This window comes from Podarcis erhardii (genome assembly GCF_964252035.2).
Source record: "Podarcis erhardii genome assembly, chromosome: 5".
NCBI lineage: Eukaryota > Metazoa > Chordata > Lepidosauria > Squamata > Lacertidae > Podarcis > Podarcis erhardii.
In genome coordinates, this window is record NC_138509.1 from 80,251,386 (window position 1) to 80,277,844 (window position 26,459).

The window sequence follows — 26,459 nt, forward strand, 5'->3', positions numbered from 1 at the left end:
ATTTTTAAGCATTTCAATGCAGAAGTGAAATGCACTCAACTATATATGGTAACTTATTAAAAACAATTAAATACATTTAAATAAATAAAAACAATTTATTGGTCTTTTTTTTCTTTCTGAAAGCAGAATCTGTTTTTTATTCATGTGATGAGCTGCCTTGGGTCCTGCACTGGGGGAAAAGCAGGATACAAAATAAATAAATATTCCCCACCCATCTAACCAGGTTATGAAATTAGATTTTTTTTGGCGAAGATAAATAACGGAATAGCAAGATCTGCCCCAAACTTTATTAATTTCAACAGGAATTATATGCTGATGATGGAAGCATTAGAGAAAATATATAGAGCATTAAAGAACAAAGAAGATGCCAATGGTGAGGAAATATACTAGTGAATGGTAAGACAACAGGAATATTCCTTTGACCCTAAAAGGCAAAACCACATGTGCTTCTCAGAAACATTTGCAGCAATTTTTTCCTGTGCATTATTAACCTCCCTCCCACCCTTCCTCCAGTAAGAAGGGCTGGAAACTTACTTAAAATGAAAAGTTATACTTGGGGGAGCAGAGGAGGGAACCATATTCTATGCTATGCAAAGTGATCACAAGTAGACCTTTAGTTCATCAGGCTGAGTTGGTTTTCGTGAGAAAGTGCATTTCATCTGCTGTCCCTGCCCTTGTCAAATTCGCTGCTATCCACATATTCTTAATTTGTGACTGTAATGTTGTGATTTTTGCATTGTTGTAATATTTTTATTTTGCGATTTTAACTGATGGGAGCCACTTTGTGCAATGCATATCTGTTAGAAAAGTGGCGGGTAAATCAACTATATAGACACCTTAAGCTTTAAATTGATATCCCCCTATTCAATGGGTTCATGCATGAGTTCTGTTGTACAATGGAACCCCCATGCACAAGCACCAGAGGAAGGGGCGACTGCTCAATGGCCCAGCAGATGTTTTGCACTGAGGTTGCAGGTTCACTATCCAGCACCTCAAGTTAAATGGAACCCTGGCAGAAGGGCTGCGAAAGACTACGGAAGGCCAATGCAAGTCAGAAAGGCCAGGCTTTTGATTCCTTATGAGGTCGTATTATCTCTTCATACATTTCAATGGAAAATAAAATTTGGAAATCCCATTATTTTGGGATGGAACCATGTGTTAGCATCTCACTGCAAGGCTTTTGAGCTAACGTCCCCATGTATTTTGATAGAACAGAGCAAATGGAGCACTTTTCTTTCAATGGTGAATGCACTCTCCTCCCTTGGCATTTATTTGTCCCCCGCCAACACCCCCATGTTACTCCTCTGCCATGATAGAATATGTTGTTTATCCAGACTTTCTCTGCAGATGCACATAGCAGGAGACCACAATGGACCTTCCTAGCTACAATTTGGATGCAGAGTCTGCATCTTGCATCCCCAATCTAATCCTTGTCTTTTGCAGCTAAATCATGCCATTTCATTAGGGCAGGGGCACCTTACTTGCCAAGGACGCAGGTGGCGCTGTGATCTAAACCACAGAGCCTAGGACTTGCCGATCAGAAGGTCGGCGGTTCAAATCCCCGCGACGGGGTGAGCTCCTGTTGCTCAGTCCCTGCTCCTGCCAACATAGCAGTTCAAAAGCACCTCAAAGTGCATGTAGATAAATAGGTACTGCTCCAGCGGGAAGGTAAAAGGCATTTCCGTGCGCTGCTCTGGTTCGCCAGAAGCAGTTTAGTCATGCTGGCCACATGACCCTGAAGCTGTACGCCAGCTCCCTCCGCCAATAAAGCGAGATGAGTGCCGCAACCCCAGAGTTGGTCATGACTGGACCTAATGGTCAGGGGTCCCTTTACCTTTTACCTTACTTGCCAGCAACAGCCAAATAGTAGGGTCACACACACACACATACGTACATCACTGATGGCTGTGCAATTATAGCAGCTGTACAGGCCATGGTGCAAACAACAACCTCCTGTAAAAACTCACTTAGCCAGGTCTGTGCAATATGTATAGCACATTTTTTAAAGAAAACAAATGTCAAGGGTAGCCACATAAACCTGCAGGATCTGGGTTCAGTCAACTTGTCAACTGCTAGCAATCTGTCAGCATGAGGATATTTTAAAAAAATACAACAGGACTTAGAAAAGAAGAAGCCTCAATATCTTGCATTCAGCAAAAAACCCACCTATATAATATAAAAGAATAAAAGAACCTATTGGTTTTTGCTTTTCCTGGCTTCATACCTGAAATAATAACAGATGGTGTGCCATCAGGCTTCCTGCAACTGGATCTCTTCAGTGTATAATTAGAGGCAAATGTAACTCTTTTCAGCAGAGTTTTGCTCTAAACAAATAGCTGGTTTATACATCATGGCAAGGTTTGCACACGACTGCCATGGGAGTTACAGTAGCCTAAAGTACAGTAGCCTGATGGGAGCATCGGTTCACACAAACACCTTTACCATATGAGCACAGCACGAAAGCAATCTGACAGCCGCCCCACAAACTTCCAGATTGAGTTCAGGGCCGCTCCTAAGCTCTCAGGCTGTGATTACTGAAGAAGAGCCAGTGTAGCGTAGTGGTTAGATTGTTGGATTAGGACGTGGGAGAGCAGGGTTCAAATCCCCATGGAGCCATGAAACTCACTGGATGCTCTTGGGCCACTCACAGTATCTCAGACCAATTTACCTCCCAGGGTTGTTGTGAAGATAATAAACAAGGAGAGAACCACAGGTGCCACCTTGACCTCCTTGGAGGATAGGTGCAATATATTGTAATGACAAATATAAACATGAATTCAGCACATCTCAGAACCCATGTTGTCAATGTTAGCACATTGTACACTGGACACCCACCCAACAGTGCCTGTGGTATAAAGTCAGGCTTACAAACCCGCTTACAATTTGCAAAAGTCTGCGGCTGTCTGCCTTAGTAGAGTAGAGAGAGATAACCACTCCAAGGCACAAGCAATGCCACTCTCTAATTTTTGAATTTGGCATGTGCCCACTAATGAACTGATGGACCTAATAATTTTTTAAAAAATCTCATGTCACTAATCTCATGGGCTAATTGACACCCAAAGCAAAAAAGCAAGTTTGCCCGTTCACCCTTGTGATTGTTATTCTCTCTGAGTGATACTCTTACTACAGGGCTATGTGAATATTCTAAATGCAATCCAACTTCTTACTTCACTATGACACTTCTCTTTACCCTGCTAAAGAAAAGCAGCCCCTTTTCAGTTCTTGGCAACACTACACATGGAAGTATAAGCTAAATTTTTTTAATGCTACCTTGCTTTGCACACTCACTTCCCATTGCAATCCAGTCTTGTGTATATACTGACTATATATATATATATATATATATATGCAGGTTTTGGTGTCCTCGGGTGTCTTCCCGTGTAAAAGTTGGGGTGTCTAGGCGACGTTTCGACGAGGTCTCACTCGTCATCTTCAGGCTGGTGCTTTCGGCTTCTTGTTACTGGAACAGAGCAGGATCTCAGTGTTTGAGTTCCTATAAATACTGTAGAGGGGGTGTGGTGTATAGCCTCCAATGTTCTGGGCAGATACACCACACCCCCTCTACAGTATTTATAGGAACTCAAACACTGAGATCCTGCTCTGTTCCAGTAACAAGAAGCCGAAAGCACCAGCCTGAAGATGACGAGTGAGACCTCATCGAAACGTCGCCTAGACACCCCAACTTTTACACGGGAAGACACCCGAGGACACCAAAACCTGCATTCCTGTACCCGTGAAAATCTACGAAAGCATATATATATATATATATATATATATATATGCAGGTTTTGGTGTCCTCGGGTGTCTTCCCGTGTAAAAGTTGGGGTGTCTAGGCGACGTTTCGACGAGGTCTCACTCGTCATCTTCAGGCTGGTGCTTTCGGCTTCTTGTTACTGGAACAGAGCAGGATCTCAGTGTTTGAGTTCCTATAAATACTGTAGAGGGGGTGTGGTGTATAGCCTCCAATGTTCTGGGCAGATACACCACACCCCCTCTACAGTATTTATAGGAACTCAAACACTGAGATCCTGCTCTGTTCCAGTAACAAGAAGCCGAAAGCACCAGCCTGAAGATGACGAGTGAGACCTCGTCGAAACGTCGCCTAGACACCCCAACTTTTACACGGGAAGACACCCGAGGACACCAAAACCTGCATTCCTGTACCCGTGAAAATCTACGAAAGCATATATATATATATATATATATTAGGCATGCAGTAGGAAGAGGTCACCTCCAGCACACATTTCACTGTCAGTACCTTTCAGTCCTGGTACAAAATGTAGTCACAGCGACTCTAAGCTCAAAAAGCTCACAGTGTCTTTTCCTGACTCTTCCTGCAAAAAACATTCAAATCGTATCTCACCTAAAATGTCAGTCTGACCTTTAACTGCAAAGCTGGAAGAGTAAAATAGTTTGTACTGAACCACCTCCTTCCATTAGGCCCAATGACACTGATTTAATACCATTCATGCCAATACAATTTTTTAAAAAATTGTGTAGAACACAATAAAGTATAGTGGCAGGAAATACCTCTATAAAAACATCCAGTTTGTGTATTATTTTTCCTGCCATAAAATGGACATCTGTCATCTTTTCCTCTTGCCCTTTTAAAAACTAATATTACAGAGTTATCCATAAATGAATATACATCTTGGTAGTTAGCAAACACAGCCTAGCAATAAAATATGAGGCAGGGGGTAAATCAAAACCGCACTGACAAGTCAGGTTCTCTGTCTGATTCAGTAGCGTAAATGACAGAACACTTGAAATCAACAAAAGTACTGTGGTATGAGAAAACAGGTTCAAAAAAGAGGGGCTTTTTCAGCATTTCTGATTTTACTTTAGAAAGGAACCCTTTTAGAAAGGAAGCATATACAATGCTTTACCTGAACATGACTCCAGAACAGCATCCACAGGTAGGGCTTTTTGGTTTCTCTCTCTCTCTCTCTTTTTTGCAGTGGCAAAGTTGCGTATTTTGAGAATCAGGGTTGATGTGCAGCTTTGCCTGTTTGTTGCAACAGTCCAGCATCCAAGGGCACAACAAGTGGAAAGTTATGGAATCTACTGTTCACGCAGTGAACCTGAAGCTGTTAATTACAGGGCCACGAATAAAGAATTTGAGGAATGCAGCCTAAAGCAGCCTTAAAAAGTTACCAAGGGCTTCATCAGGTGACCAGAAAGGACCTAAAAGCAGAGCAGCCTTAACTGTGAATGAAAGCCTCTATTATTGGGACAAAAGCTGAAAAAGCCTGTTCAACTTGAGTGCCCGTTGTTTCTAGTGGATAAAAGAGAGCTCTCTGTTGGTGGAAAACTATCCTCTCCTGGGAAGACACCCCAGTGGGCTTGCAATATTTTTTGTTCTTTGAAAGAGAGCAAATGAATGAAACTTCTATGGAGAAGCCATTATTTCTCCAAAGAATAAAACAGCTCACGAATACAAAAAAGGCCTGAAGGAGATGCCTGCAGCCCTCTTGGGTCAGTTTATGATATGTAATACCCACAACCCCAACATATTTGTGCACTTCAACATGAACATGTCATAGCAATGCAACTCAGGAAGCCTCTACACACAGAGAGAGTTCAATTGGTTTGTCATTTCCTCGAAACCAGGGAGTCTTGGGAACTGTAGTTCCGTGCAGATTTTAACAAGAGAATTATCAGTGCCCTCAGTTCTCAGGACTGGAGTAGCCATAGCAACAGAGCTCTTCTGAAGCCAATATAACAAGGCTGGCCTACCCATGACTCAAGGTGTGGCAACCACCTCAGGCGGCAGTATCAACGGCGGGGGGCACACTTTTTTGAAAAAATCCTAATGTGTAATATGGCCCCAGTATTACAATTACTGAATTCATTTCAGTCTCTCGTTTCTTTATACATTCCAGGAATAAACACAAGATGGAAGTGAAATGAAGCACCAGCAACCGCTGTCAAAATCTCAATTTCTGAATTTTTATTAAATTTTTCCTTTACAAATAAGTCCATACAACCATGTTTACAAATTTCCAATTTTTGAACTTCCACCAGCACCTCCATCAGCCATCCATTTTTCCTATCTTCACGCATTTTCTATATCTAGTATTGCCAATTTAATATTATCCTTCCATCTCTATTTCTTTTTTACAATATACCTTGTACTATCACAAAACCTCCTTAAAACCCACTAGCGTTATCTGTTCATCACATATAATTTTCAGATAATCCGTGAACTTTCCCCAGTCCTCGATGAATTTGTGATCTTTCTGATATCTGATTTTTCCAGTCATTTTATCAGTGTTTCTCATCTTGACCCACCGTCATTTTGTCGGAGGATAGGGAACCAGCGGCTCTCCAGATGTTGCTCTACTCTCACCAACCCCAGCCAGCATGGTCAATGTTCAGGGATGATGGGGATTATAATCCAACAACATCTGGAGGATCACAGATTTCCCAGCCCAATAGGAGGCTGGTGAGTGGAATCCACAGCTTTTGATTATCATATACAGTGAGGCGCAGCCCTTACCACAAGATAGTGTTTCTTTAAAAACATGGAAAGCTGTCTTAGTTGACCATTGATCCATCCAGCCTGGTACTGTCTGCTCTGACTGACAATGCAAAACAAATTCCTTCCAGTAGCACCTTAAAGACCAACTAAGTCAGTTCTTGGTATGAGCTTTCGTGTGCATGCACACTTCTTCAGATACGTATCTGACTTAGTTGGTCTTTAAGGTGCTACTGGAAGGAATTTGTTTTGTTTTGACTATGGCAGACCAACACGGCTACCTATCTGTGACTGACAATGGTTTTCTTGGGTCTTGGGCAGTGGCCTTTCTTCATCTTTTCAACTAAAGATGCCCAGGAATGAATCTGGGACCTTTGCATGTGCTCTACTGCTAAGCTCTAGTTTTCCCCCGAAGGTGGGTTTTTTTTTGGGGGGGGGGGGATTCATCCCAGATGTATTTTGCAGTGTGTTTATTAGGTATATATGACACAATATAAGGTATGGTGCCTGCCTCTGGGGCCTATATAAGCCTTGTATCATTTACCTCTTATCACTAGAGCCTGAATAGAACTAGATTAAGTGATTTATAGCACAAAGCAAACTTGCCGGCTTACATTTTTTGCCCCTTCGCTTTAAGGAAACAGGAACAATTCTAAGAAAAATGCATTTGGCTCAAGCAGTCATTTAAGGAAGTTATAAATGAGACTTGCCCTTTTAGGTGAAACATGTTTCAGTCAAAGGTTTTTTCCTCAAGCTTTGTTTTTCCCCCCTAATATTTTCTTCCAGAAAAATAAAACCTTCTTCCTCATGCTAACTGAACAAGAGAATAATTGTTACATGTTTTGAAGGCAACTTCTACATATTTGAAATTTATCACTTGCCCTCTCTGCTCTCCTTAATTTTCTTCATGTTAAGCAACAAACATTCCCTTCCTTGAACCTTTCATTTGATGTCTTGCTTCTCAACCTTCTCCAAAAAAGACCTTACTGTTCAGGTACTTACATATGGGAGAAGAGAGTATTCTTGATAAACTGATCCCAAGTTCTTTAGGGCTTTAAAGATTAAAACCAGTACTTTAAATTGGGCCCACAAATGTATGGGGAGCAAGGGCAGCTGACAAGGACAGACATATATGGTCAAAGGGACCAGTCCCACTTAATAACCTTGCAGTATTAGTCTGAGCTAACTGTTCCAGACCATCTTTAAAGGCAGCCCCATCCACATTAGTTTAAACAGGAGGTTACCAGAGCATGGGCTAATTTTGGTCCAGGCTCTCTCCTTCCAGCTTAGATCACAGCTGGTATATGAGCTGAGGCAAACTGTGCGGAGATTTCAACAACACACATTTAAAACTAGCTTTTACATTCTGATAGTTTATGTCCATGCCTTTAAAAGTAACATAGCAGCAATATGTTTGCAGGGAATGTTTTGGCCAGGGATGGTGGGGCTACCTAAATTGACTTTGGGGGAAGTAGCTTCCAAACAGTGGGATGAAACCCAACACAATAATGTCTCACCTGATGGCCTGTTTGTTCTGATGCTGAAAACAGGTGTGTGAATCTACATTCTACACAATTTATTAATCACAAATTCTCTAACCCAACCTTAAATATGAAACGCAACCCAGACCTGACTTGGTTCAACTTAAACGCCATGTTTGCATTGATTTTAATGAAATGATGCAGGCATTCTGGCTAGCAAGGTTTATCCTTAAAGCCAGTTTAAAATCAATGAAACTAGACTGGTTTCAATCCAAAACCTTCATCAGACATGTGGCAAATTGTAACTTTTGAGTACCAAGTGTTCATTTTCTCATTCTGGATAATATTCAAGTCCTGTCAGGGAAAAAGGCAGGGTATAAATAAATAACTATATAATAGTAATAATAATAAATTTTCCTCTTCACTATCTTTGGCCATAACATGTTTGCCATCCTTTGCATCCTTCCAGGGATTGTATTTTTATTGTTGTAGAATTCATAGAATCTCCCAGGCAACTTTTCAACAACATTCACAAATATATTTCCAGTGAAAGGAAAGGATTAACAATATCTTGAAAGAGAGCATCTTACTTCCACAAAGCATGTATGCGCTACTGCAGTTCCCATGGGATCAGACACATACATTGAGACACTTCCTACAAAACAGCCATTGTTTCTTACATGTGTCTCAGTTTCCTTCTGTCACGACGGCCTCCTGCCCTTCATTTTGACTAACCAGGCCATAGACAGTATGTAAACTCACATAAGCAAATAAAGATGCCAGCTGCAACCAAAGTATTCAGGGAAGTGATTCAGTCCAAGTTGTTCTGCATATGTTTTATACTTTGCACTTGTAAATTCAGCTCTTTATACTGCTTATTGTTAATGAAGCTGTCCCAAGAATTAGTGTTCATCTATATGGTTCTCTATACAGTGGTACCTCGGGTTACATACACTTCAGGTTACACACGCTTCTGGTTACACACTCCGCTATCCCAGAAATAGTGCTTCAGGTTAAGAACTTTGCTTCAGGATAAGAACAGAAATCGGGCTCCGGCGGCAGCAGGAGACCTCATTAGCTAAAGTGGTACCTCAGGTTAAGAACAGTTTCAGGTTAAGAACAGACCTCCGGAACGAATTAAGTACTTAACCCGAGGTACCACTGTACACACACTGTCATTTTCACTTACAAATTTCACATTACTAACTTGAAAGATTCCTTACCATATTGAAAGGGGGAGATTTATTACAGAGGGAAAGTTATTATAAAGATGGTTTTATAAAGAGTCTAATTTGGGGATATATACATGTTTTTCATTGTCGTTAGAGCTTATGTTCCTGTAGATGGGCAAAACCCAAAGATCCACAGTGGTAGAGCATGTGTTTTGCAAGCCTGAGGTTCCAGGTTCAGTCCCTGGCATCTCCAGGTAGAACAACTGGGAATGTCCCATCGGAGACCCTGGAGAGCTGCTGCCAGTCATTGCAGACAAGCTGAGCTAAATCAGCCTTTCTCAACCTTGGGTACCCAGATGTTGTTGGACTACAAATCCCATCATCCGTGAACAGTGCTCCTGCTAGCTAGGGATGATGGGAGTTGTAGTCCAGCAAATCTGGGGACCCAAGGTTAAGAAAGGCTGGGCTAGATGGACCAGAAATCTGACTTATTATATTATATTCTAGACCCATTTAGGAGCTGCCTCTGCTGCAGCACTGGTAGGAAAAGAAAAGTTGGAAATCTACAATACGCAAGAGTTTCTTTAAATCTCAGCATACATTTTAGCATACTTCTGGTGTGGCCAACTTGAAAGGCTGCCTTCTCTCATATCAACCTGTCCAAGCACTGCAGTCATTCAAAATGCCTTGCTTCACATCCTGTTATGCTCAGAGGCTCATCTGGCTGCTGGAGTGCAAGACAGGATCTTGTCGTTTGTCGTGCCCACAACTCTCAGGCAGCCAGATGGACCCCTTTCTTCATGGTTTTTTTAAAATGAATTTTAAAAAATAAAAACAAAACCACACACACACACCTTTGCTTCACCAGATCTCTGCTAGTCTGGGGTTTTATTCTTCTCCTGTGAAATCTTTTGACAGCTTTAAGTTTAGGGGATTTTAATAATTAGTGACTATATTTTTTTTTAATCTTATGTTTGTTTTTAATGATGTTTTAATCTTTTTGATGATTAAAAGATGCCCTGAATATCAATCTGGGCAGAAAACTGTTGTAAAAATATTTAACTACAATAAATAGATTTTTTAAAAAAAGGTTTTCCAAAATACTGGTGTCCAGCATCAGGGATGGGCAGAACAAGTGGAACCCAACAGGTCTGAGGCACAGTGTAGAAAAATATAGACTTTACCTCCTCTCCAGACACCAGTATGGGTGACATGATAAAATACAGTTTTACTGGTTGGGCCGCTAACATATTTCCTGGTTGGTAGGCCTACCTGTATCCAAATTACCCAGCAGAAGTTTCTGGTGATACCTCATAGGTAGATAGTTTGACTTCAGAGGAATAGAAGGACTGACCTAGTCCAGCAAAAGCCTCTTGTTCTACATTCCAGTTTTTGAACCCTAATCAATTATAGAAAGAAAAAACAGATCAATCAGATGTAGATGCTTAGGGAGCAATCCTAAGTATGGAAGCCAGCATAAATTATGACGGTTTAAATTAAGATGGCATAAAGTATGCTCAATCCAAACTCTGTTCAGGGACAGGGCTACTATTGGCTGAGCTGGCCAAAATCCCAGCAGAAGCTGTAAAATAGTTTGTTAAGGTAAAGGGACCCCTGACCATTAGGTCCAGTCGTGACCGACTCTGAGGTTGCAGCGCTCATCTCGCTTTACTGGCCGAGGGAGCCGGCCTACAGCTTCCGGGTCATGTGGCCAGCATGACTAAGCTGCTTCTGGTGAACCAGAACAGTGCACGGAAACACCGTTTACCTTCCTGCCAGAGCGGTACCTATTTATCTACTTGCACTTTGACGTGCTTTCGAACTGCTAGGTTGGCAGGAGCAGGGACCGAGCAATGGGAGCTCACACCATCGGGGGGATTCGAACCGCTGACCTTCTGATCGGCAAGTCCTAGGCTCTGTGGTTTAGACCACAGCGTCACCCAGAATATTTTGCTACAGCCTCCCTTTTACTGGATTAATTTATGCCACACCATGTGCCAATGCTGGAGAAACTTAGGATCCAGCCGAAAACCTCCTCCTGTCCCACTCCACAATACCCCCAGAATGCTCACTTTTCAGCACTTATATCAGCTTAAGAACCACCAGGCTATGTTCAGCCAGCTGTGTCCCAGCTGAGCGAGGCTAAGAAGTAGATATGCTCAGCTGGAGACCTGCTAGACCCTAACCTGGGGGATATAGCTTTAGGATTGACTTTAGTCTGTATAATACTTATCATGAGGATGTAGTTTTCCTTCCTTGACAAAAGGAGGTCATAAAATCCACTCCACTTTGTTAAATTAAAATACAGTGGTACCTCAGGTTAAGTACTTAATTCGTTCAAGAGGTCCGTTCTTAACCTGAAACTGTTCTTAACCTGAAGCACCACTTTAACTAATGGGGCTTCCTGCTGCCGCCGCGCCACCACAGCACGATTTCTGTTCTTATCCTGAAGCAAAGTTCTTAACCTGAAGCACTATTTCTGGCTTAGTGGAGTGTGTAACCTCAAGCGTATGTAACCCGAGGTACCACTGTAAACCTACATTTTAAAGGCTGTGAACATATTATATATTTTTATTTGTGAGGTGATTCTTCAGCCAGAATCAGAAGCAAACCCCGCCCCCTTTTAACCATTAGATTAGAAACATGACCAACACCTGGGATCAGGTACAGGCAATATGTCCTTCCGAATTTAGTAGATCAACATAAATGCCCATGATCAGGTTATTACAGGACAACAGTTCTTTGAAGACTATTGCCTGAAATGCTGAAACAAATGTAGCTAACATTTGCTACAGTATTTGAGCCGTTCATGTATCCTTCTGAGCTGTTTAGTGACAACTGAGCAGCAATAATACATTTGCAGAATATGAAGGAATAGCACAATGTTATTTTATAATCTTCTACTGTGCAATACTTCTGCACTGAGTATTAAATCCCAAATTAATGTTTCTATGAAGAGTTGAAGGTTAAGAGGTGCAGGGTTGACAAAACGTAAGTAGATAAGGATATAACCCTAGAAACACTTACCTGGGAGTAAGCCCCACTGAATTTAAGGGGCTTAATTCATGCTGGATTGCGCTGTTAGTTTGAAGTCTTGTATTCACTGACCTGGAAGTGTGGATGGGGAGAAATTCAATTCAGTTCACATTTAAAGGTGAACCAACCTAATTCATACATTGCTAAACAAATTTGTAAACCGAAATACAGCCATCCTTTGAAATTCACACTTCTCCAAATTTTGCAGTGTAGTTCTCCAGGCAAGTAATATGTACCAAGATACTAGGGTAAAGTGTGCATAAAAATAATATATTAGTGAAAAATAATATACAAAAATGCATTATGCTGGGGGGAAATTCATATGCAAAAAAACATTATATTGGGCAAAATTGCATACAAAAATGCATATCTTAGGGAAAATTTGCACTATAATTCTGCTTACTTTTCATAAGAACTTTTTAAAAATTGCAAACTGATATCAAAATATGGAGAAATGAACTTAAAATTGGAAAAATGAGAAACCAAAATACAATTCCACATACAATCTGGGAGTAAGCCCCTTTGAACACAGTGAAACTTACCTCTGAGTAAGCATGCGTAACATGTTGTTGTTAGTTATGATTTATTTTCATAATATTTAGTGTATTAGTACTTAGGTGAGCCAAAACAGTTCTAGACACATTACAAACTTTTAGAAAAACTTGATTTTGGTTTAAACTGGAGACAGACAGAATGGAGCATCCCAGAGAAGCCTAAACTCAGAAAAAGCTCGATTCAAAATATCACAATCAGTTGACTGGGACCCTCAGAATCCATTGTGAGTGCAACTACATAGCGTTTCCTCAATTCTCTTGGGGTCTGCCTCAGTGACTGGCAACTAGACATCTATTAAAGAAACTCTGCAATGAAACAATGATATTTTTGTTCTCCTAAACTGAACTTGCCCCCAAATTAAGGCTGCCACAATACAGCATTTTGTAAACGAAGGCAGCGAGAGAGAAAATGTGTTGTCCCAGAGAACTGAAGTGAAATTAAGAAAGGTGAAAAGAATCAATCTTTATGTACAGAGTGAAACAGCACGGTCTAACAGAGCCTGCTTCCTCTTCCAGTAGCATCTGAACCCAATTCACACCAGATCCAGCCCACATATTAAAGAGCAACATCAATGCCAGTTCACACACAAACATCTGTAGCAATAGCCATGTCGTTTCCCAAACCGCCACAACTTCTAAGGTTGCGTTTTATGCTCCCTCAGAAATCAACTTTGGTGTTTTGACATGCATAAATCTGAGGCTCTGTCCCCCCCCCAACCCCGCACACAATTCATTATTCATCAGTGAAAAAACTAATAGGAATGCATATTGGTTTAAGTTAATAGTTATTCATTACCTTGCAGAAAGAGGGGCAAACAACCCCTCTGCAAAGCATTAATATTTGAAGAGAAAACAGTCAAGCCTTTGGAGAAATTCTGATAAAATCCATTACAACTGTCAGAGTCCGCCTGCCAACCCCCTGCCTCTGGTATGTGAAGCTGCTGGCTGAATGTTCTGCCTTGTCAAACCAACCGTACAGTCTATTCAGTTACCCTGGAGTTGTCATGTGGAATCAAGCAAACAAATATCTTCCCTCTATTTCTCTCCCCAAACTCCGCCACTCCAAAACCAGATTAATTGGTTACAAAACTTAAGTGGCCGGAGTGAAAAAGGCAGCAGGAGTAGATTTGCGCCTTTGAATCATTACGGTTCTATTTTTTTTTTTTTTTTTTACGGTTCTAATAGTACAGGGTTGGGGTTCTTTGTTTTGTTTTTCTTCCTGAAAGAGGAGATGAGTGCTTCTCTATTCAGTTAATGAATAAACTGCTCAACCTAGCAAAGAGCATTTTTTAGAAGTTAATATAAGTCGTAGGGCCTCTTATCAGGGAAAGAAAAGTTAGGAGACTGAACTTTTTCTCTTTTTTTTTTTTTAGGAATACAAGAGGCTAAAGAAGGATTGTGGAGAGCCTTTCAAAAACAGTACCTGGCATTGCACCAAACCCCCAATTTAAAACTTAAAGTGTTATATGGATTTATGCAAACGCTGGATCCCTGGATATGACAGACTGTGTTGGCATGACCTATATAGCCCTAATGGGACTGGCTTCTGAGGGCAGCCAGCTTGAGCAACTGTCAGATGCATTTATGGGAAGGGCAATAGCTTAAGCAGTACAGCATTTCTCTTGCAAGCAGGTCCCAGGTTCAGTCACTGGCATCTCCAAGTGCGGACAATGGTCGATGTATTATAAGGCAGCATCATTTTTTTTTTCATTTGGCAAAAGATCCAGTGGCCATGAAATTAAAAGACGCCTGCTTCTTGGGAGAAAAGCAATGACAAACCTAGACAGCATCTTAAAAAGCAGAGACATCACCTTGCCAACAAAGGTCCGTATAGTTAAAGCTATGGTTTTCCCAGTAGTGATGTATGGAAGTGAGAGCTGGACCATAAAGAAGGCTGATCGCCAAAGAATTGATGCTTTTGAATTATGCTGCTGGAGGAGACTCTTGAGAGCCTCATGGACTGCAGGAAGATCAAACCTCTCCATTCTGAAGGAAATCAGCCCTGAGTGCTCACTAGAAGGACAGATCCTGAAGCTGAGGCTCCAATACTTTGGCCACCTCATGAGAAGAGAAGACTCCCTGGAAAAGACCCTGATGTTGGGAAAGATGGAGGGCACAAGGGGAAGGGGACAACAGAGGAAGAGATGGCTGGACAGTGTTCTCGAAGCTACCATCATGAGTTTGACCAAACTGCGGGAGGCAGTGGAAGACAGGAGCACCTGGAGTGCTCTGGCCCATGGGGTCACGAAGAGTTGGACACGACTGAACGACTAAACAACAACAACAACAGCCAGTGGCCCTGTTCTCGTTTTGCCCAAGACACCCAAGAAACTCAAAGGCACTATGCGAAAATTCACACATGAGATCAGAAGGGGTTCCTTGGGTGTGCCTTCTCCAAAGCTCCCCCTGGCGCACAAATCCTGGAGCTGAGCCCTCATTTGAGTCTCCTGGTTTCCCCTGCCATGTCTGCTCATTAGCATTGGTCCTGTCCGTTTCACTTTCTGATTCCTACCAGGTGGTTTCCTACTAGGTGATTCCTAGCCAGTGTGGTTACTGTGTCAGAATAGGACCTGGGAGATCAGGGTTCAAGTCCCTGCTTGTCCATGATGCTTGGGCCAGTCATTGTCCCTCAGCCTAATCCATCTCACAGGGTTGGTGTGGAGATTGAAGGAAGAGGGCAGGGGGAAAGCATGTGTGCCACCTTGAGCTCCTTGGAGGAAAAGGTGGGATATAAATGCAATATAATAATAATCAATGTCGTAAGTAGCCTGTAGCCATCAAACACAATACCAACAGCAGGTGGATACAATCAAGGTGGGCAGGTATGAGAGATTTCCTTTGTTTCAAGGATGTTTTTGTTTTGGATATGAAAGAAGGGCCAGCGGGAAGAATTCAAATAGCATTGTTGGCAAAGGGAGCCATTTTCATTCTCTGCAAGGTGAAGTGGGAGGGATTATAAACCTTTTCCTCCCCACCCCTTGCAGTCCCAAGGGTGCTTCCCCTTCACATGAAAGAGTGAAGCAATGATTCTTCAACACCAGCTTCGCTGGACTGGTCATGTTGTGTGGGTGCCTGATTATCGTCTTCCAAAGCAACTGCTGTATTCCAAACTTAAAAATGGTAAGTATAATGCTGGTAGTCAACAAAGAGGTTCAAAGACTCTCTCAAGGCAAATCTTTAAAAATGTAGTATAAACACTGACAACTGGTAGGATTCGGTAGGAAAAACAATACACCTGGAGGGGGAAGGGTAAATCTGTGAAGGGATTACCTAGCCCGAGGGTGTAGTTGCGAGGTACCCAAGATAAGCCGCAAAGCCAAGATAACAAAGAGAAAGAGAGCTCAAAGTCTGTTCTGGTAGAGGGTTTAGGCTCGTGGTCAGAGGAAGTAGAGCTTGAAGGGTTAGAGAGAAAACCCATAGCAGAACTTTGGGACCAGAATCTTGAAAGAAGCCTAGCCAGAAAGAACAGTACTGAGAGGCCTGCGAGGACTCCAATTGGAGAACAACGGTGTCATGGGCTTTGAAGACTCTTGAATTCAGGACAAAAGGGAGAAACACGCTAAGAGGAAGGCACACTTGGCAAACCCTCACCGTGATCAACTCCAGCCCGGAAGCCTGTGTCCCCACTGTGGAAGGACATGTGGATCCAGAATTGGTCTCTATAGTCACTTACAGACTCACTGTTAAGACATGTTCATGGAAGAAAATCTTACTTGGTTACAAGTGATTACCAAAGAAGAAGCGCGCGCGCGTGTGTGTGTGTGTGTGTGTGTGTTAGCTGCATTCACACAATTTTGTTGGGTCATGTTGAGTTTGGCCCTTAGACTGCAGTTTACAGCATGAGTCAGTCAGATATATAAGCATATGCTCCACAATCCACTTGACATCAACAGGACTTAAAAATGCTTAACTTGGCTGGACATTTCCCATTTATGCTAAATATAGAAACAGCCTCTTGGCCCCATTTTTGCACAGTGTCTCTTTTGTTCCCCTGTTCAGGAATGAGAATGCTTGCTAGCAAGCAAATTATGATAATTACTTGGTCTGCTGCATCCTTTGCCTGACTAGCTAGCAAGAAAAGGGGAACAATCTGTGTACATGAATGCAATTTTAAATTCACTCCAAATGCTGCTGAGATAGTGATATTGAGAAAGTTTTTCTTTATAACCTGGCTGGATAGGACTCATAAATTAGTTATGCTAGGAGTATTAGCTAATGTGGTTTGGGGATATTAGAAATAAAACACCCGCATATTTGTTTTAAGGTGGATTTGCAGTTGCTTATGGCTAAGGCAAATAATTAAAATAATTGATAATCTCAGAAAGGATACCACAAAATTGGAAAAGGTACAGAAAAGAGCAAGGGAAATTATCAAACACTTGCAACTCTATTTGTTCTTCTATAGAGAGTTGCAGTGTTGAATTTACTGTCCTAGGGCTTAAATAAAGAAACTATTTTACCTAGATGTAATTATGTACTTATAGGGAGAAAAATGTTTTGGTATTCATGACACTTAATCTAAATGAGGTATGTTAACTACTTCTCAAAGAATGCATTTTAATTTTAATAATGATAATGCTGACAGTTACAATATCATTTTAAACTGAAACTTGCTTGTAAATAATTAACCATTATGGTCTATCAATTGAATATTTTAATTTTAAAAATCAGCTCTGTTGATTTCATATAAGTAGGAAATCATACTGGAAACATATAATCTTGAAAGAAAGAAAAAACACCATACATGGATGCACGCCATCAGATATAAGATTATAAGATAACACACAACAAGACCAGGACTGGGTCTCTGCATTAGGGCCAAACCAAACAAATAAATGAAATCACATTACAAGCGAAGATGTATACACCAGACTATAGCCAGTGCTCCCCCCCTCCCAAAAAAAATATGTTTAGGGGTACTCTCATTTTTCTACTCATATTGAAATATTGCCCCTCAATGAGGCCAAACTTAAGTCCACAAAATGTTTAGGGGTATGCGTACCCCTGTGTCCTCCCAGAAAAAAGCACTGATTATAGCCTAGCCAAATCTTAAAAGGGTTACCTCAAGTTGATTTTTAGTTGAGATGTAGCCCATTAACAAAGTAGGAAATTTAGCAAAAACACCAAAACATATAGTTTTTGAGCTATTTTTATGGGGAAACGGCAAAAATGGCACTGCTGACATGCGCTTCCATACGTCAAGATATTCCCGGACCCTGAATTCTTATACATACTCCACTACTGGAGTACCTGACCAGTTCAGCTGGCAAAATGTTGCATACTTTTCTTAATATATTTTAAAAGCTTCAGGAGTTGCACTGAAGACCACCTGCCTTGAACAAATACTTCCAAGTATGACTAAGGTAAGCAGTACAGTTTAATTCAACTTATAATGTGATAAAACTATATTGTGTCTCATATACATGTTGTTGTTGTTTAGTCATTTAGTTGTGTCCGACTCTTCGTGACCCCATGGACCAGAGCACGCCAGGCACTCCTGTCTTCCACTGCCTCCCGCAGTTTGGTCAGACTCATGTTTGTAGCTTCGAGAACACTGTCCAGCCATCTTGTCCTCTGTCGTCCTCTTCTCCTTGTGCCCCCCATCTTTCCCAACATCAGGGTCTTTTCCAGGGAGTCTTCTCTTCTGATGAGGTGGCCAAAGTATTGGAGCCTCAGCTTCAGGATCTGTCCTTCCAGTGAGCACTCAGGCCTGATTTCCTTAAGAATTGATAGGTTTGATCTTCTTGCAGTCCATGGGACTCTCAAGAGTCTCCTCCAACACCATAATTCAAAAGCATCAATTATTTGGCGATCAGCCTTCTTTATGGTCCAGCTCTCACTTCCATACATCACTACTGGGAAAACCATGGCTTTAACTATACGGACCTTTGTCTAAATCATACAGAATGTCAATTCAGCAAGATACAGGGGACTAAACAATGTTCTGAAGTTGTGGGAGTCAGTGGGATGATTTCTGAGGGTGAGTTTTGAAGTTCCAAGATGAGGTTACAAGCCACCTTCTTGTACAACCACATTCCTCCATTCCTCAACTGAGTCATTTTTTTTAATTCAAAATTTACTGTTGTCCACATTATGGGAATCCATACTGCACCATACTGCATCCATACTGTGTGGTGGGAATCCATACTGCACCATTTCAGATTGCAGATGATGTGGTGGAGCATACAGGTGTGTGCACCAGATGTGCCAGGTCTGCTCTCTGAACAGGTCTGTTCGGGGATCGTGGAAAGGGGTGAGCATGCATTAGACACCTGGCTCGCTCAGCTGACATGACCCATGGAGAAGTGGCAGTAGGGAAGAAAGCAAGCAGACAGAGATACTGGCAGAAGAAAAACACTGGGATGGATCCTGAATGGAACTGCAGTGTCTGCCTGTTTCTGTATCTGGAAGTGGTGGAAGCCATGGGTCCAATGGCAGCAGCAATGGAGGAGGAGGGACTCCTCCAGTGCCAATCACCCCACCACTGCTTCTAAAGACAGACATAGACAGACACTGCAGATCCATTCCAGCCTTTTTCTTCTGCCTACATCTGTCTCTGTCTCATGACTCTGTCTCTCTCTTCTTCCACCACCCACCAAGCTCACCACCTTTTGTGGAGACTCTCTGGGAAAGGAAGATGAAGAAACCTTCATCTGCTTTGGTCAATCTCGGTTAGCTCATTATCTGGTTAAAGATAAAGATCATGAAAATTGACTATCTCTTTGCATATGCCTGATTATCACTGCAGCAACAAATGGTATTTTGTATCTCGTTTTTTAAGTTTCTTAGTTTATTTTCTTAGTTTAGTTGTTAGTTTAAAAAGTTTTAATTTATTTAGTTTGTTTGATGAATTAAATATAGTGTCATTTAGTATTGAGCATGAACATTCAATAAATGTTTGCAAAATAAAAAATAAAAATCTCCTGGATGCACACCCTAATGAAATGTGCTGTGCATGCCTATGGTGGAACATCTCTTTTCCATGCAGAAGGTCCCAGGTTCAAACCCTGACATTTGCAAGTAGGACTGAGAAAGGCTTCTGTCTGAAACTCTGGAGAGCTACTACCAATCAACAGTGAGCTAAATAGACCAATGGTCTGACTCCATATAAGGCAGCTTCCTATGTTCCCTGCTCATAGTAAATTAACACGAATAATCTCTGACATGTTAACAATGGGAAAACATTTTTTTAAAGGTATATATTGGTTGATTATGTTAGCCACTGCCTTTGCACAAAGACATTCAAAATGGACTGTAACACACCTATGTACAATAACCATAAGTAAAACAGAAAAGCACAATTCAAAACTATAATTTTAAAATATAATTCCCCACCTGCAATTTGAAGTGGTACTATCCAGAATTCTACCACCTGATTCCATGCAAAGTGTAGATCAATTCTCAGTAAGCCGGGGGTGCACAGATCAGCAAAGGAATGGTAAAACTGAGCAAGTATCACGGTTGGTATTTCTCATCCCCATCATACAAACACGGCAACTGTTGTTAATGGATAGGCTGAAAATTTAACTAGTCATCCATCTTCTAGTTGGAAGATCAAGTTACATATTTTAATTTTCAACCTGCATGGATTGCTAATTGAGCTGCATATTTTATTGGCCTGGAGAACTGCATTTCATGTCACTATTGTTACCAATCCAGGGAGCTTTGCTAATTGAGTTGCATACTTGATGAACTCTGGAGCACTCTGTGCTAATTGAAGAGCATTACTGAGCTGCTGAGCTCCTAGGTGATGCTTTGAACTCACCGAAGTATGAGGCATGGTTGGACGTGCCATTTGAGATACGTACTCCACTACTGGAGTACTTGACCAGTTCAGCTGCCAAAATGTTGCATACTTTTCTTAATATATTTTAAAAGCTTCAGGAGCTGCACTGAAGACCACCTGCCTTGAACAAATACATCCCAAGTATGACTAAGGTAAGCAGTACAGTTTAATTCAACTTTAAGAGGAAGGTACTTCTGCTGTATGCCTGATTATTTCTTATTCAGATACTGCACTTTGAATGCCAAAAAAAGGTCTCCAAACTATTTGGGAGAGAGGCTCAGCATAGAACACCGATTCTGCATGCAAGAGGTCCCAGGCATTAAAAGTTATGGGAAAGATTCTAGAAAACATTTGCCTGTTAGACAACACTGGGCTAGATGAGCAAATAGACTGAGACATAGATCTGATATGTGGCAGCTTCTTACATATTATTACGAAAAAGGGGATATGGGATTGGAACATGGGCAAACAATACTTTTCTTCATCTGTCTGTAGTCTTGTATATAAAGATCTTGGCCCACCACGTGGGACTCAGAAGTCAGAGGAATTGTCCTGATCCACTTGTAATAACAGAGCTGATTTATAAAATTAAGGATGTGATACCATTTCAGAATTTAATTTTGATTTATTTTTTCAGTGCTGGACCTTTTCAGATTGACTGTTGAAATTTGCCTTGGAAGAACCCCCATGTAACAATGTAGATCTTGAGGACCAACAACTAAAATAATAGTGTTAAGGATGCAATGATTTTTGCAAGCCTCCTAAATTCAAGAATATCTGTCATTTCTAATAATGAAATAGTTCAAATATGGAGAACATGTGCATTAAATATGACGGGAGGATTAAAAGTCCATAAAAACACATCTTAGTTGTAATCATTGTTTTAGGCAGTAGGAATCTCAAGAAGGTTTCTTTATGTTGCTGCCACAGCAAAAATCAGAGTCAGATCACAAGGCTATGAACTATGATACCTATGATTTATGATTCACCAAACGTTTAGCTAACAGCATTGTGACTTCACTGAGTGGCCTTTTATGGAGTTTTTACATCTTTCCTCACTCCAGTTCTCCCTGCACCCCGACCACTGGAAAACCAGATTAGCATGAGAATACCTTACTCCAGGCTTACTGTTTGAGTACACTGAATCACACCATAGATCATGAATTGGCACCACTTGCTGATTTTTGATGTTGTTAACTGAGACATTTTAGATATGCTGGATCAGAAATCTAGGTTGCATTCACAAAGTTCCAGCTCTCCAGTCCCTATCAAAATTAATCAAAAATGATAATATTTTACAAGTATCTTAATCACATGATCAGGTAGTAAGGTGGGGAAACCCTGAGCTTTTACTTAAAATTACAGTGAGGCAGTGAAACAAGCAGCAAATGACTGGCTACTGGAAATGGCAGAAGATCTCTGGATCCTGGCCATACTGGTTATTACAGTCCTCCCATGCTATCTTTATCCTGTGTCTCATTACTCTGCTATTCAATAAAAAAACCCAAGTTAGTTCAATATTATCTCCCAAGAAAGAGACCATTATTTTAAAATGATACACAACTTCTAGTAAGCACCTGAACAGAAAAAAGACTCACTAAACTTCTACAATATATTGTGGAGGATCAATTTTTTTTCCTCATAAGGTTAAAAAATTTAAACCAATAATCTCTATTATATAAGTCAACAGATAGTCCTTTGCGTTCACAATATAACTTGGTAGCGCTGTCCCCAAGGTTTGAATTTATCAAGTGCCCAAGCATACACATTGCATAAAAATTGAGAAGCAGAAAATTGAGCACTGGCCTTTCAGCCCAGCTCAGTAGTAAAAACGATTGAATTTTGCTGTCAAGTACATTAGGGAGAGAGATCGCAAAATGGAGATAAATCAGATTAACACTTTAAAAGATAAATGGTACTCTAGCCAAGTTTAATCTTACTTTTGAAATGTGCAAACACATCACAAACCTTTATTGTAGATCAAAAACATGGTGCAGTGCCCTGGAAGTCACTATAGGACACGTAATCACCCTCTCATCGTGTTCAGGGCTTCCCCTGGCAAATATCATGGATACAATTAGTTCGCTACATCACAGGAATGATGCACTGGCGGAGGAAGAGGAGTGCGGGGGGAACGCACCACCCCCGGCAGCGCATTCCTGGTGGGGTGCCATCGTGGCTGACCCCCAACCCGCCACGGCCCCAGGATGTGCACCCGCCCCCGCCTGCTCTCCGCCCCCCGCCCGGTGCCGGAGCATGAAGCTCCACCACTGGAACGATGTTCCAAAATCCAGGTCAACCAGTAGCCACAAATACCTTTTCTTCCCCCCGGTCCTTATATTGTTGCCTTCCAAGCTCTGCTTGTGGGCTTCTTTGTGACATCTGGTTAGCATCTGTAGGAAAGGGTATTGGATGAAATGGACTGTTGGTTTGATTTGGCAGTGCTCTTTTTAGAGTCACTTGATAAGAAAAGAATTACAGTGCATTAAAAAATAGCCTCAATTAAAAATAGAATGATTTTGAGAATATTTTTTTTTTAAATACAAGAGAAAGCTGGGCCCTAATGTTAAGAAGAAAAAAACTTTATTGGTTGAATATGTTGGTTCAAGACCTAGACCTTCCATTGTCTACCCTGGTGTCTTGCATAAAGTGCTCAGGTTGGGTGGAAGCAGACTGAATTGGGAGCTTCATGGTCTGAAGTTAGACTTGTCTTGGTGGGCTTCCTGGGACAGTACATGCACAGGTCTTGAAACCAGCTTCAGGCACAGAGGGGTTTAGTAATATGGAATACCACCACCCCACAGTTGGCAGCAAGGATTGACCAAGTAGATGCTGTAGATGCTGGGAGTTTGGCCCTTAGCCTTGCTTACCCAATAGACCAGCGCAGTAACTTCTGCCTGCTGTATTACAACAGTTGACCACTGATACCCTGGAGAGGTTTAGATTTTGACACAACTACTTAGGGCCCACAATAATAAAGAAAACTTAGAACTACAGAATAGCTGAGATGATGGTAACTATAATATGTTATGTGTCCCTTTTCCAATCATGTCAGCAGACAACATTTTAACTGTTAAGTATTCATTAAAACACGTTTGTGTCACTACATTTTTTTATTTATGACACAAAATATTATTGCCCTTTAAAGGTAAGTATATACCATTCAGCTTCCTTTGTCAACTCGATTGGTTGGATCTTTTACCCTTTTTTCTGAATCTTATTTTCATATGAATATGTGTAGCAAAATGTGTTGGAAATCCTTGGAAGCCAAGACCCAAGTTTGGGGCAAGTACTCTTTGGTGAGAGAACCCCAGTATAAAGACTTAACATAGCAAAACATGCAGCATAGAAAAATATAGACATATAGGCTGTAAAACCTGACAGTGTGCCCTTTCCAATGAACTCCTAAATATCTCACTTCCCTAGCACACAGTTAGACCACATGCTTGTTAAGTTATAAAATGGTTTACTTTCAAAATTCTTCAAAGGTCCGATTCATGAGCTCTTTCATACAGCAGCCAAAAAAAGTTGCACAGGCATTAAAACATTGCCACTTGGTTTCAAAGTGGGACAAGTTCCTAAACTATTGGTATACAAAAATGTAAGTTCCATATGCCATTATTTTCTGAAACAAAAGAGACTTGTTAAAGACCTCCTCAAGCACTGAATTCACATGTAGACCGAATACAACAAAAGGCTTGGTAGCCTATTTTCTCCCAATGCGAGGGGAAATGACATGGGCTAAACCTGACAAGACAGCTTACTCTATGGCATTGACCCCTTCATTCATTAATCACTCTCAAGCATGCTGGCTATATGTGACTGGTTACGTCCATGCCATACATTTAATGCACTTGGCTTCCACTCAAACATCCAGGGAATTGTAGTTTGAAGAACCCTCAGCAAACTACAACTGACAGTTTGAAGAACCCTCAGCAAACTACAATTCCCAGGATTCATGGCGGCAGGGGGAGGCATGTGCTTTAAATGCATGGTATGGGTGTACCCACAATTATTTATTGCATTACTTCTGGTGTCAATTTGTAACAGCATCGTTCACCCTTCTCTCCATATCTCTGTATGCGCACACCATGCCCTTTGTTTCTGATGTTCAGGCTGTGAGCAGTGTTGCTCATGTGGCCCAAATGACACCACCCATGTACCAGGGGCTTGAACAACTGGCTTGGGGGAACTATCAGTTTAGCTATCAGCATACAACGAATTGCAACAGTATTCACATTTTGTCTGTTTAAAAAATACATCAAAGTTGCAAGAAGCTCATAATTTCAGAATTATGTATTATTCATTTTGCTATTGCATGGCAGGTGAACCAAATCATCTCCATAAATACGTAATGTTGTATCCCTCTTTTCGTATTTATTAAATGTAACTCACATTACAAAAAATAACATGACTTCATTCAAATAGAATGAATGAAAATAGCTGCCATGTAGAACACTAGTTTATATGGAGCTCAGGATGAACCTTGGCCAGTTGATGAGTTTCTGAATTTGGAGCTGTCGTTCCACATTACTGTGCACCCATTCCATGGAAGCTTCTATGCAGTTTCCCTAAAAGCTCATTATAATTAATGGCCGTCTGGGTCTAATAGGCCTGGTAAAAACCTAGATTGGCCTCTATTTTTGAATAACTTTGTTGAGCTCACTTCTGGACCTGGGTCAGGTCCTTAAGGATGGCTTTGGGCCCATCGTGCAGATGTTGTTTAGAAGACTGCTCATGTTTTCCATCTGCCTCGTGACGCCATTGACTGTGCCTCCTCTCTCTATGCCCACTAGCAATTAAGGGCCTTTTCTGATTCCCTTTCCTTTCCCCATCCTTCCCTGCAGTTTAAAATCCATTTACTATATCCATTTACTCTATAGATTTACCAACTGCAGAGGCACAAGAAAACTGGAAGCCATTTCCAGTAGCTCATGTACTTTAAAAATTTTGCTAGTATCCAGATTTCCAGTGAATGAATGGGGAAAAAAAACCAACAATTTTCAGTTATAAAAAAACCTATTTCATTTACAACTCTAGCTTCTTGAGTAATTGTGTGAGTGGCAAGTAGTAGGGCATGTGCTTTCCAGACAACACAGATGAGGTTTGAACAAGTAATCAGGAAATTTAACAGTGCCAAGCAAATCTGCTTCACTGCCAAAGACAACAGTAAGCAATTGACTGGGCAGTAATTAAACCAGAACAAAACACGTCCCCCAAGCTTTTGATAATTCATTTCAAAAATGCCATGCTAATCTTTCAGACCATAAGCTTACAGAATTCCTTAGTATCATGGACACTATGTGAAGTACTTTGGTTAACTATTGTGCTACCATATTTGAATTTGATCAACTGTGTCTGCCTGGTAGTCAGCTTCTGTTCTGATTCATCACAGAATCATGGGAACTGTAGTTTACTCCCACCAGTGCTACAATTCCCAGCACCCTTAACAAAGTATTGTACAGTTCCCAATATTCTTTGGTGTGTGTGCTTTAAATGTATGGTGTAAACGCAGGCTTGCTCAGTCTGCTGTCCAGGTGATCATTAGTGATGGGCAATGCTAGGACCCCTGCTCTCTCCTCTTATACTTTCTTATCTTTAGATCAGACAACCCTTCTATTATTAAACATGGGGGGGGGGGAGAAGAGAAGCAAAATTGTATGGGTGGATCCCCTAAACAAACTGTGGGAACTACTGCAGTAAGGAAGATAATTTAAGCAACTTTTTACTTTGGGTTTACTGGGAGCAATAGCAACTTCTGATTCCAAATGTGTTCAAAGATGTTACAAAAGGATTCTTAACTCGTAGCATCCTAATAAAATCTCAATAAATGCTAATTTATTTTTATTTATGAGGGGACTTAGCATTAGTAAAAGAGTTTGGCTGGATACATAGATAAAAGCCATCTGTTTGTTCATAGGACAGAAGCACCCCAACAATTAGAGAGAGCTG

At 41.1% G+C, this 26,459-nt stretch overlaps 1 protein-coding gene across 13 annotated transcripts in view; it reads right to left on the minus strand.

Moving 5' to 3' along the window:
• The window catches only part of VEPH1 (ventricular zone expressed PH domain containing 1), a 150,589-nt gene that overhangs the window by 117,898 nt on the left and 6,232 nt on the right, over positions 1-26,459 (minus strand). For 4 of the 13 annotated variants that reach the window (XM_081862323.1, XM_081862325.1, XM_081862326.1 and 1 more), the window contains exons 2-6: positions 12,159-12,239; positions 10,404-10,530; positions 8,550-8,742; positions 7,185-7,292; positions 4,259-4,330 (exon numbers count right to left, since the gene is read on the minus strand). The gene's annotated coding sequence lies outside the window, so the exon portion shown is untranslated. Of the gene's footprint in view, positions 1-4,258; positions 4,331-4,886; positions 5,056-7,184; positions 7,293-8,549; positions 8,743-10,403; positions 10,531-12,158; positions 12,240-13,309; positions 13,332-13,517; positions 13,856-22,823; positions 22,901-26,459 lie in introns of those variants that run through there. The other 9 variants (XM_081862334.1, XM_081862329.1, XM_081862328.1 and 6 more) reach the window with 8 other exon arrangements.